At 54.5% G+C, this 12,093-nt stretch overlaps 2 non-coding genes across 2 annotated transcripts; both read right to left on the bottom strand.

Annotated features, from left to right (window-relative positions):
- Positions 1-1,382: 1,382 nt before the first annotated feature.
- On the bottom strand, positions 1,383-1,546 carry LOC149522426 (U1 spliceosomal RNA). Its single transcript, XR_016347480.1, has one exon. It is a non-coding gene; the product is annotated as a U1 spliceosomal RNA (small nuclear RNA).
- Positions 1,547-2,656: 1,110 nt separating this feature from the next.
- On the bottom strand, positions 2,657-2,772 carry LOC149522425 (U5 spliceosomal RNA). The gene has a single exon (XR_016347504.1). It is a non-coding gene; the product is annotated as a U5 spliceosomal RNA (small nuclear RNA).
- Positions 2,773-12,093: the final 9,321 nt, after the last annotated feature.

Below are 12,093 nucleotides of genomic sequence, written 5' to 3'. Positions count from 1 at the left end.
GGAGCTGACTGGGGTGACATCTGAGATATGGAGGATTATTTCAGAAAACTCGCGGCAGGTGGGAGAGATTCCCGAAGAGGAGGAAGGGGCAACCTATCAAAAGGGTATATCTGCTGTCTTCAGGAAAGCTGTGGGTACCATCTCACGTGACTTGCGCACGAACGCGCTCGCTAGCCAAATGCAAGCTAGACAGAGCTACCATCAGGGTGCTGCTAAAGGGTCAGAGATACCGTTCCCAGGGAATAGTTATCGCCATAGTGCCCAGCCTCGCTGGAAGAGTGTAATGAGCGGGGGTCCGGCAGGGATTCCTTGTGGGCCTGGTTCCCTTCCTCGGCCATTCAGATGGGCAGCGTAGAGAGTACGCTTATCAAGACTGCGGAGGACCCCAAGCTGGGAGGGGTTGCAGGTGCTGTGGAGGACGGGTTCCTCACAATTCGGAATGATCTGGACAAAGCAGAGAAATGGTTTGGAGAGACTACGATGAAGTTCAATAAGGCCAAATGCAAAGTACTCCGCTTACGAATGATCAATCCATTGCTTGCGCCCGCGTGCACGGTGGCAGAGAGAGAGAGACAGAGAGAGAGAGAGAGAATGGGAAACGGCTGTCTAGGAAGGAATACTGTGGACAAGAATTGGCACAGCAGGGGAGAAGGCCAGAGAGAGGCTGGCTGTCACAGCGGACCACGAGGTAAACGGGAGTTGAGAGCGGTAAACAGGTTGCCAGACCAGCAAACATCGTTCTGGGGCGCGTTAGCGGAAGCAGCAGCGTCATGCGCAAGACAGGAAAAGTAATTCTTCCGCTTTACACAGTGAGGATTAGGCCTAGCTGGAGCATTGTACCCTGTGGGTGGGAAGGGAGGCAGACTCATACAAATCGGAGACAGGGAATGCAGAAAAATGCAAGAGAAACTGACTGTGCGGGGTGTAGAAGATTGGAAGGGAGTCTGCTAGAGGGGAGCTGCTAAGAATTTTCAGGGCCATAAAAGGCTGCTAGGCAAAGAAGAGAGAACTTCTGGTTCTTCTGAAGCTCGGGGGGGGGGGGAGGAGGCCAGGACGAGAAGCAAGGGGCTGGGGCTGCAGCGAGGGCCAGCAGGCCATTAGGGGAAACTTCCTGTAAGGCAAGCAGGGTGGCTGAAGAGGGGCATCAATGGCCTAGGAAAGCGATATGCTTCCCAGGAGATGGCGGAAGAAGCAGAAAAAAGAGCCCCCCCCCCCAGGGACCAGCCAAGCCAAGCCTTAGCACAGAACAGGGACCGAGCAGAGAAAAATGCAAAAAACTAGCAATGCTCGCCACAGAGAGAAAAAAGAACAAGAACAGAAGCAGTAACATTTCTTCTCTGTTTGTCTTGGTCATCTGTCAGTCTATTTTTCACAGCGAACGCCAGGGGAAAGCTCGAACGCAGTCCCCCACTACCACAAATTATGCAGTTGAGTTTCCCACATTTGGGGAAATCACAGGGGTCAGCACACCTGCAGTGCAATGGATGAGCCTCACCCTGGGAAAACCACCTTCATGATCATGGTATCTCCCCTGCCAGGTAAGTATGATTTCCACCTGCACAACCACCGCCTGCCCCCCACCGCCCAAAGCCTCTCACATCACAGGGGACGCCGCCTTGCGCACCCACACCGCCGCTCCCCAAACGCTCCCCTACTGCCCGCACCCACCCCCAAGCCGCCCCCGACACCCACACCGAGCCCCGCTTGCCCAAGGCGGGCCCCGCTTGCCAGCCCGCTCCCGCTCCCACAAGCCTCCGCTCGCGCCCACATCTGCATACGTACTCACGCCCCTCCGCCTCTCCGCCCGGGACACGCCCCTGCCTGCCTGTCTTCCCCGGGCCCGGAGCTCTCTCTCCTCTCCGGCCTGAGCCCCGCTTTGGCAGCGCTGCTGCACCCCGACTCCCGACCCCACCAGCACTCTCCCCGGCTGCGGCCCGCACACCCAGCAGGAGCTGGCTCGGACAGGAGCCGCCACTCAGGAGGCACTGGGTCCATGCGGCTTCCGCTCTCGCCCCGACACCCCCGGTCCAACTGGGCCTGTCGCCCTCAGTAGCTGGGCGCATCCGGGCTGTGTCTACACTGGCCACTTATTCCGGAAAATCAGCCACTTTTCCGGAATAACTTGCCAGCTGTCTACACTGGCCCCTTGAATTTCCGGAAAAGCGCTGATGATCTACTGTAAGAAATCAGCCACTTTACCGGAAATACTATGCTGCTCCCGTTCGGGCAAAAGTCCTTTTTCCGGAAAACTGTTCCGGAAAAGGGCCACTGTAGACAGCACAGTAGTGTTTTCTGCAAAAAAGCCCCGATCGCGAAAATGGCGATCGGGGCTTTTTTGCGGAAAAGCGAGTCTAGATTGGCAAAAAGTGCTTTTGGGGAAAAGTGTCTGCCAATCTAGATGCTCTGTTCCAAAAATGCTTTTAACAGAAAACTTTTCCATTAAAAGCATTCCGGAAAATCATGCCAGTCTAGATGTAGCCCCTCTTGTTAGCACTACATAGTCTAGTCCAGCTAAAACAAAAAGTAGAACTAACACAACTACTACTATTAAAAAGGTAGCACATCATAAGGTATAACATTTTCAAATAACCACAGGCATCTACAGGTCTCACTACAAAAACTAATAGTTCAGTTCTGTTTTTTCACACCATTAGGTAGCTTTACCAGAGTGAAGCCTCAAAAAATTGAGTATAAACTCTTAAATGTTCCTCTCCACGGAAATCTTTAGTAAAAGGCGAAAGATTTATACGATCTGAAGAGAACCCAGAGTATACCACAGTTGCTGCAGAGGCGCTGCCAGAAAAACGGCGTCTGTTTCTCAACTCACGGTGGCTACACCGGACCGTCTGCAAATCCCCACCCCTTCTGCAGCCTGTTGCTCTGCCATGCTGATAGCCCGAGTTTTGCATGGGAGCCAGGGGCTTTAGGAGCAAACTCTGCCCCATGGACGCGGGTGGTGAATCACTGTGCCCAATGCATCGTGGGTATGTAAATGAGCACCCCGAGGTACGCCGAGTGCGCGGAGGAGCCCAGATCTCCGAGCTGCGGCTGCAGCCCCTAGCTTGCTGCCGCGGGCCGGGCTGGGCAGCTGCTGCTGGTCCCACCGCTGTTCCGGGCGCAGGCCGCGCGCTGGTTCCCCGTGGCCCCTTTGGCCAGTAGCTTGGGGGTGCCGGGCTCTGCCCTTGGGCCAGTAGCTTGGGGGTGCCGGGCTCCGCGCTTCCCTCGGGAGGGGCAGGCGGGCTTGGGGCTCTGGTCGCTGCCGCGTGTAAGGGCCGGGGCACGAGCCGCTGAACTGCCCCGGGGGAGGGTGGGTCAGCCACGGAGCCTACAGAGGATCCAGCCCGCCCCGCAGCAGCAGAGTCCCCAGCCTCCAACGCTGCAGCCTGCACCTGCGGCCCTTCTCAGTAGCCTGCCCGCTGTGATCGAGCCAGACCCCGGGACACCCGAGTGCGATTATTCTCCCCCGCCTGGGCCAGCTGGTGCTGTCCCCGGTTTGCTCGCGCTGTTTAAACACCTCAGTCTCCGCCCCTAAAGGAGCCGGGTTGGTTCCAACCTTCTCAGGAACGTTCACAGCATGGAAAAGAACAGGAACAGCCGCACTGGTGACGAAACCCTCGACACCCCCTTCCCATCCCAAAGTGCAGCCGTTCCCCATTCCCCTCCAGCTCTTGCCATGACTCAAGGCCTGCGCAGCCCAAGACATTTGATTGGCAGCTGGTACCCAAAACCTTTTTGTCAATTGTAGCACCAGGCCCCAAAGGGACAGACCCAAGGCAGCCGCCTGGTCCTAAGGCCGGGCCTGCAGCCAGGGGGAGGGAGAAGAATCTCTCCTTTCAGCTGGAGGTGAATCAGACACCTAAGGACACTTGCTGAGCACCCGCTACAGGCCTCTGCTCTGCCAGCTGAGCTATGGAAGGTGCCTGGGGCAGGCTGCTTTGCCCAGGTGGGGCTTTTTGACAAGTGCCAGGGCAAGAGCCCCCCATGGGGACGGCCTCCCAGGGGAGGGGCAGGAGAACCCAGCAGCACAGGGGTGTCACAGGCTCTTCACCCGCAGAAGGACCCTTGAGTGATCCAGGCAGAAACGCCGCGTCTCGCTCCCTGCAGCTCCCCTTGCTGCCCTGGCAGGCGCTGCCCCTTCTCCCACTGGCCTGGGCCTGGCCTCCCTCCCCCGCCCGGCACCACAGAAAGCCCCTTGGCCTGAGCCTGGGCAAGCCAGAGGCCTCAGGCCTGTCCCCTCTGAGGGGCTTGTGCCTCGGCCTCCTCTGCCCTTGGTGCCGGCTCTCCCGGCTGCCCCCTGAGCGCTGCTGGCCAAAAGAGGCAGCAAGGCAGGAGAGGGGGGAGGAGCAAGTCCCGCTGAGGCCGACAGCTCAGGCTCAAGCCTCCAGCCCCAGCACAAAACCTTCAGCCGGGCCCGTGTGGCTCCCTCCTGCCCCCGCACACGCTCACAGGGGGAAACGTGCCCCATGTTCCATCCCCGCGCCAGGCCTGGGCGACGGGCTCAGCCCTCGAGCAGCCCACAGGGCCTGTGAGGGATGGACTGAGAGCAGGGCCCCACTGACACCCCCCGTCCTGCCCCACTGGCCTGCGTGTGGCGCTGGCACGGGACAGGCAGGAACGGCAGCCGGGGAGAAAGCAGCTTGGACTGACGGGCGAGTCTCACTTGCTGACCAGACTCCCGGGCCCTAGGCTCTGGGGCCAGCCCCCCGTTGGGGGGCTCTTGCCCTGGCACTGGTCAAAAAGCCCACCTGGGCAAAGCAGCCTGCTGCAGGTACCATTACGTAGCTCAGCTGGCAGAGCAGAGGCCTGTAGCGGGTGCTCAGCAAGTGTCCTTAGGTGTCTGATTCACCTCCAGCTGAAAGGAGAGATTCTTCTCCCTCCCCCTGGCTACAGGCTCGGCCTTAGGACCAGGCAGCTGCCTTGGGTCTGTCCCTTTGGGGCCTGGTGCTACAATTGACAGAAAGGTTTTGGGTACCAGCTGCTGATCAAATGTTTTGGGCTGCACAGACCTTGAGTCATGGCAAGAGCTGGAGGGGAATGGGGAATGGCTGCACTTTGGAACGGGAAGGGGGTGTCTGGCACCATAAAGTAGAACAGTTTCATGCCCCTTTTTAAGGAGGGCACCATGGCTTAGTTGGCTAAAGCACTTGCCCGTAAGTAGGAGATCCTGGGTTCAACTCCCAGTGGTGCCTTGTTGCCAGCCCAAAGGGTCTTTTCTTCCCACCATTCTTCAACATGTAGCTGGAGTTGGTTTTACCTTCAGTTGAGCTTGGTGGTGCCCTCACAGTGGGAGTAGGATAGTAGCAAAGAGCAGGAGGTACCCTAGGGCTACGTCTACACTGGCCCCTCTTCCGTAAGGGGCATGTAAATTTCAAGAGTCGTCGTAGGGAAATCCGCGGGGGATTTAAATATCCCCCGCGGCATTTAAATAAAAATGGCCGCCGCTTTTTTCCGGCTTTTAAAAAAGCCGGAAAAGAGCGTCTAGACTGGCCCCGATCCTCTGGAAAAAGCGCCCTTTTCCGGAGGGTCTTATTCTTACTTCAAAGTAAGAATAAGACCCTCCGGAAAAGGGCGCTTTTTCCGGAGGATCGGGGCCAGTCTAGACGCTCTTTTCCGGCTTTTTTAAAAGCCGGAAAAAAGCGGCGGCCATTTTTATTTAAATGCCGCGGGGGATATTTAAATCCCCCGCGGATTTCCCTACGACGACTCTTGAAATTTACATGCCCCTTACGGAAGAGGGGCCAGTGTAGACGTAGCCTGCGGGTTTGATTTAGTGCAGCTTAGCTAGACTGGCTAAATCAAGCTCTGGAAGATGGATTGCAGCAGCCATCTCCACCTGAGTGAGGACATGGCCTAATGGTGCAATTAGTTAGATGCCGACACTAACAGCCCCATTGCTGGTAACTCACAGAGGCTACATCTACACTAGAAGTTTTCTCCTTAAAAAATATGTTAATGAGGGACTCAATTGCATGAGTCACAATCTCATTTACATATTTTCAGCCAATGGGCTTGTTGTGCAAAAATGTTTTTTTGCACAAAGCCCCTTTTTTCACAAGATTCTTATGCCCCCCAAAAAGAGGTATCCTGATCTTGCAGAAAAAGGGGGTTTTGCACAAAAAGAAAACTTCCACACTGCTTGTTTTTGCACAACAACCTCAGTGCAAAATCAGTTTGCCAGAAAATATGCAAATAAGATCATGACTCATGCAAATGAGACCCTCGTTAGCACCTTTTTTGCTGAGGAAATCCGTAGTGTAGACATAGCCGGAGATTCTGGTGCTGATCATGCAGTAGAAGCACATTATGTTTAAACAGCTGCCGTATGAATGTACCTGAAAGTCACAAGGATCAATGATCTGTGTGAAAGGCAGGTGGCCAGTAATTAGAGCCCCAGGTATGTTGTGTGCATAAGGGATGGTAGGAATGTGCACCGGGCAGTCTGATAACGGTGTTTAGTGTGTGTTTGTAACAGGCTCCTGCCCATCTCCGGTAGATTTGGGCACCTCCTCCACCAATTGCAATACACACTAGGCCGTTCCTCCCCAGCTGGGTGTGGTTCTTGTTCTTCTGCACAGCACAGCCCGTAGAGACCAGGGACCTGCGATTGGGCTTCCAAATCACACCCTTGTCGAATGGATGGAAACAGAAACCAGACACACAGCAGGTTTGAGCTGGCTCCAGCTGAGGGACGGGTTTGCCTGGTTTATGGGCATTGGCACAGGACAGCAGTAAGGGTTTGTATTCATTTATAGAATCCAAAAAATAGAAACCTAGAATGTAATGGAATTGGAGAGATAAATATTTCCATTGAATGGTCAGTTGGATTTGAAGTAACACTCATATAATTTGTAGTCTATCACTGAGCTACTCTCCCTGATGTTTGCATTGTTAGGAGTTGAGAAGGGGACAAGAGGCTTTTGCAGCCCACACACCCCTGGGCCTGTCTCCATCACTTCTGCCTCTTCCAGGTGAAGGGAGGCCGCTGGGCCCAGCATCTTTCTCCCCAACCAGGGCCGGCTTTTGGGGAGAGGGAGGGGCCACTGGAGCTGCTTGGTCCCCTAGCTGTGTCCATGGGGAGGTGGCTCTGCTGAAAGCCAGACTGGTTTTCCTATTGTTAGGCAGGACCCCGCAATCCATGTTCTCTCCTGCTTTTGTAGCCTCTGTTGCCTTCTGCAGGTGTCCCTTCTGATGGGACAGGCATGTTCTTCTCAGGGTCTGGGTACCATGTTGCCCTAGGAAGGGGTGTGGCCAAAACACAGGCTTTGCTGTGATCAGGATTTGAACCTGCACAGGAAAACCCTATTGGATTTTATAACGCCAACGCCTCAACCACTTGGCCATCGCAACTCTAAGTAACAGTATGCCAGGTAATACCATTAACTCACAAACATCCCACTCTCCCTACCTTTAATATCATCAATTCACAGACACTTACCTTCCTTCCTCCCCCTCCCCCCCCCCCCCCCCCCCCGCATCCCCCTTCTGTTCTGCAATGTGATTTGTCCTTTTCATATTTGTTCATTTTTTTAATTGTATCCTTTGGTATATATGGTTGTGACTACTTTCTTCCACTATTTGATCTGAGGAAGTGGGTCTGGCCCACGAAAGCTCATCATCTAATAAACCATCTTGTTAGTCTTTAAAGTGCTACATTGTCCTGCAGTATGCCAGGGAAACTCATAAATAATCTCAGTGCCCAGGCCTGACGTCACCTGACCCACAGAATTCACTCAGCAAAACATTTCACCGGTCATGCAGAGGAGTCCTGGCTGTTCTGGTCTGAGGCTGGCTTAGAGGTGAGTTCTGCTGCCAGGTCTCCCTCCTCCTTCTTGGTCGTCTTCCTTCCTTTCCCTCCTTCTTCCTCTTCTCGTTTCCCCTTTTCCTTCTTCTCCCTGGTCTCCTTGGACCCCAGTTTATATAGTGAAAATTGAGTCCTACTTAACCAATTATTTTAATATGATTTTACTAACCAAAGCTCACATACTATTATGATTTACCTAACCAATCACACTCCACCTCCTTTGTTGATTTTCCCCCAGCAAAATTAATGATACAGCCGACAGAAACAGTTACAAACCAGACAGTGACCACACAGACAAACAATAGGAAAGTGAAGAGAATTATCATAGAGTTCAAGGGGAAACTTCACAAAGGAGATTCCAGGCAGCCAGGCCATGGGGGTCTCTGAAATTGCCCCTGTCCCGCCTGGCTGTTGCCAAGGTTGCTCTGTGAGGTCACTGCCTCTCAGCCAATGAGCTGAGGTGCTGTAAAAGTTCCTTGTGATGTCACTGCTGCTTTGCAGGCTCATGTCCTGCCCCTGGCCAGCCCCTTGGCATGTGTGAGCTGCTCTCCCTGCCCCCCTCACTCAGGGCTGGTTCTGGGGCTCACACAGGGAACATCAGAGGCTGCTCAGGGGGCCACATTGCTAGGCCAGGGGCCCTCCTGTGGGGCTGTGAGTGTTGCTGTCCCTGCTGTACAGACAGGGCCATAGAGTATCAGGAGGCTGCAGCGGTGGGAGACACTTCCCTGGTTTCGGGAGGGAGACGAGATGTCAAGGCCCATGACTTGGAGCCAGCTACAGATACCCATGGAAAGCTGATTTTCAGAGGGGTGTGATATCTGGCTTCTTCAAAGGGGCTTAATCAGGAGCTAAAAGTTGAAGAAGGGAGATTTAGAAGGGAGAATTTCTTTCCCTGACAGTCTTTTCTGTGTGCCCCAGTGGCCTAATAGACAAGGCACTGGCCTCCTAAGCCAGGGATTGTGGGTTCAAGTCCCATGTGGGGTGACAGTTTCTCTCACTGGCAAAGAGTTTACATTCCTCTGCTCTCTGAAACAATTAGCATGGATGCTCCACTGTTGCTCTCTCCCTCTCTGCAGAAGTTGTTCAGACCCTGTACTAGCAAATGCTGGTGTAAGATGCAGATCTGAGTGCTAAAAGCCCAGGTATTCAAAGTCAGAATGAAGAGGCACATTTTGCTCCAGAAGGCCCAGGAGTGACAGCCTGTGGCAGAGCAGGGTCTGTCTGGAGACAAAGTGGACCTAAGGATGAGAAGGCCCATAAGAGGCAGAGACTCTCCAGAGCAGTGGGGTGGTTAGTTATTTGGTCTGGTAAAAGGACAGAAAAACCCCAGGCCCTGAGCATGGTGCGGGTGAAGCCCATGGGGCAGTTTGCCTGGTGGGGTTTGGAGGTGGGGTTTGCAGCGTGGAGAAGCTGTGAAGCTCTGTGAGTGGATAAGGTCCCTGGCTGAGCTGCGCCACCTGCCGTGTGTGTGACTCAAACTGTCCCTCGTCCCCTTTTGTGTGTCTGTTGCGCTTCCAGCTTCTTTCCTCAGGCACGTTCATCCGGCAAAGACCCCAGCAGGGATCTTGTATCTTCCTTTGTGCAGCTCAGCCGCAGACACAGCCAGGGCTGGAAGGAAATTGCTGCACTTTGGGAGTCAAAGGTGTTGTCTGGGGCCACAGAGCAGTTTCACCCAATAGCTTGAGGGGGGCACCATGGCTTAGCTTGCTTTTTTTAAACAGGAGATCCTAGGTTCAACTCCCAGTGGTGCCTTGTTGCTTCCTTTGCTCACATTTTCCCAGGTCCTTCTGGGACACAGAAGAGGCCTCCCCTGGCCTGACCCAGGGCCTGAAAGGGGCTGTGGCTGCTGCTGACAGGGAAGAAGCTGGGAGGTAAGATGCTGATAGCAAGAGATTCCAGCTGCCTCTTTGCCCTGGGTCTCAGTGCACCATGCCAGCCAGCAGCCACCTTGACCAAATGTCAAACCAGCTGGACTAGCCAGCCCACGTCACAGTGAGTCGCTAGTGGCCCTGTCAGAGAAGAGCCATTGGCAACTGCAGAGACGTCCCTTCAGCTGCAGGACATGCCTTTCTAAAAGGGCTATTTGTGAGCTCTGTTTGGGTTGGCTGGCTAGTAAAGTTGGTTAGTTCTTAAAGCTAGTAATGCCAAGGTCTTGGGTTCAAGCCCTGTGCTGACCACAGATATGTTTGCTGTGGTGACTGTTCTACCCTGTCTCTCTCCTTTAGCTGCCTGCTATGGACAGGGAAAGAGAAATAGGCACAAGACTGTGAGCTTTTCAGGAAATAGGCCAGAAAACTGGTAAGAGGAGGCTCCAGCCTGCACAGACCCAGTGGCTGAAAGGCCCTTGGCCTGGCTGGCTTTCCCCAATAGCAGGGAAAACTCTTCTCTTCCCTCTATTGTGGGGCCACTCATGGGCCTGCTGGCTCAGCTGTTTAGCGCTTGATGCTAATAATGCCCATGTCACGGGTACAAGCCCCATGCAGACTCCACAACAGCCAAATTAGTTTTGTTTGAGCTGCTCCCCACGAAAAGCGGTGAGAGGGAGCCCTTGGCTGTGGGACCCCCTTGTGCCTGTTGCTCAGGGTTAAATAAGATCTCCCCCAGGAGGCTGCCTGTTCCCTTCCCACCTTGCATTGGCTGGGAATCAAATCAAGCAAGGGGCAGCAAACGCCAGGCACCATCATAGTCTGGGCCACAGATAACGACCCTCTTGGAGCTGTGATCCCAGGAGGAGTCTCTGCAGGCCCTGCAGTCCATGTGGAGGAATGCCGACATTTTTGACCAAATGGCCAATGGTCTAGCAAAGAAAGGCCACCTCCCTCCTACCCCCGCATCCTACCAAGTCAGAGCCAAGGTCAAGGAATTGCCGCAGGGGTATGTGAGGGAGGAACTGCATTACTGTGCACGCTCTCGGAGAGGATGAAGAGGGGTGAGAGGCAGCCCACAGCTGCAGAACCCATTTGTGCCTGTTTTTTTGGGGTTCAAATAAAAGATCAGCAAGGAGCTTTGATGCTCCCTCTTTACATTGCATGGGCTGGGAATTGAACCCAGCTCAAATGCTTGGAAGGCAGCTATGCTCTCCACTATACTACCAATGCCTGCCTGCAAAACTTCTGGGAAAATTAGTGAGGAAATTCTACATCTGCCAGGAGGCTAGCCAGAGGTGAGAGGGTGCCTGTGTGGTTTGGGTAAAGCAGAACTTCTTGGCCATTAGGCAAAGATCAGGGGTGGTGACGCTGGGGTAGTGGCTGCCCTGCGCTCTCCGTGGTGTGAGGAGCTGGGTGGGAGAGGAGTCCCAGAGGTTGTTGGGTGGGAGAGTAGAGTTTATCGGACTTTGGGCTAAGCTCTAGAGCAGCCAAGGGAGAGGTGGGGAAGTGGCTTCTGGATACTCTGTGTGGCCCAGGGATGCGGATCAAGAGCGTCCTTGTGTTTTTTCCTGTAAAGTGTTGTTTCTGGGTCCTTTGCCTAAGATTGAGCACTTCTGCCATCCGGAGAGCCATGTCTCAGGCACAAGCCCCCAGAGACCTCTTCCAGGGACACATCACAGGACCAAGCAAGGGGCAGAAACACTGGGCACTGTCAGTGTCTGGGCCAGAGATAAAGACCCTCTTGGAGCTGTGATCCGAGGGGGAGTCTCTGCAGGCCCAGCAGTCCAGGAGGAGGAACGTGGACATTCATGAACATAAAAACATAAGAGCGGCCGTACTGGGTCAGATCAAAGGTCCGTCTAGCCCAGTAGCCTGTCTACCGACAGTGGCCAGCACCAGGTGCCCCGGAGGGGGTGGACTGAAGAAAACGATCAAGCGATTTGTCTCCTGCCATCCCTCTCCAGCCTCTGACAGACAGAGGCCAGGGACACCATTTTATCCCCTGGCTACTAGCCTTTTATGGACCTAACCTCCATGAAATTATCTAACATATGGCCCAATGGCTGATGGCCTTGCAGAGAAAGGCCACCTCCCCCGTCCTGCATCCTAGACCAAGTCAGACCCAAGGTCAACAAATTGCGGGAGGTGTGTGAGGGCCCGTGAGGGCAGGTCCCGCTCTGGGGAAGCACCGCAGCACTGTGCATACTGTGAGGAACTGGACCGAATCCTGGGGTGTGGGGAGCCCCTGTCTCCAGGGATAGTTGTGGAGTCTGGGATGGAGACACCTGGGAAGCAGCGGCTGCAGCTTCAGGATGACAATGCTGATGACCTGCAGCTCCAGGAGACGCAGGAGGACTCCCAAACGGCTTCAGGCAGCGGGGAGGGAACCTCAGGTGAGTGCTGGGAGGTTGCAACACCCAGGAC

Source organism: Pelodiscus sinensis, chromosome 19, assembly GCF_052426305.1.
Source record: "Pelodiscus sinensis isolate ZL-2025 chromosome 19, ASM5242630v1, whole genome shotgun sequence".
NCBI classification, from domain to species: domain Eukaryota; kingdom Metazoa; phylum Chordata; order Testudines; family Trionychidae; genus Pelodiscus; species Pelodiscus sinensis.
The sequence above is the reverse complement of the archived record's forward strand: the minus strand, read 5'-3'. Positions and strand labels throughout refer to the sequence as shown.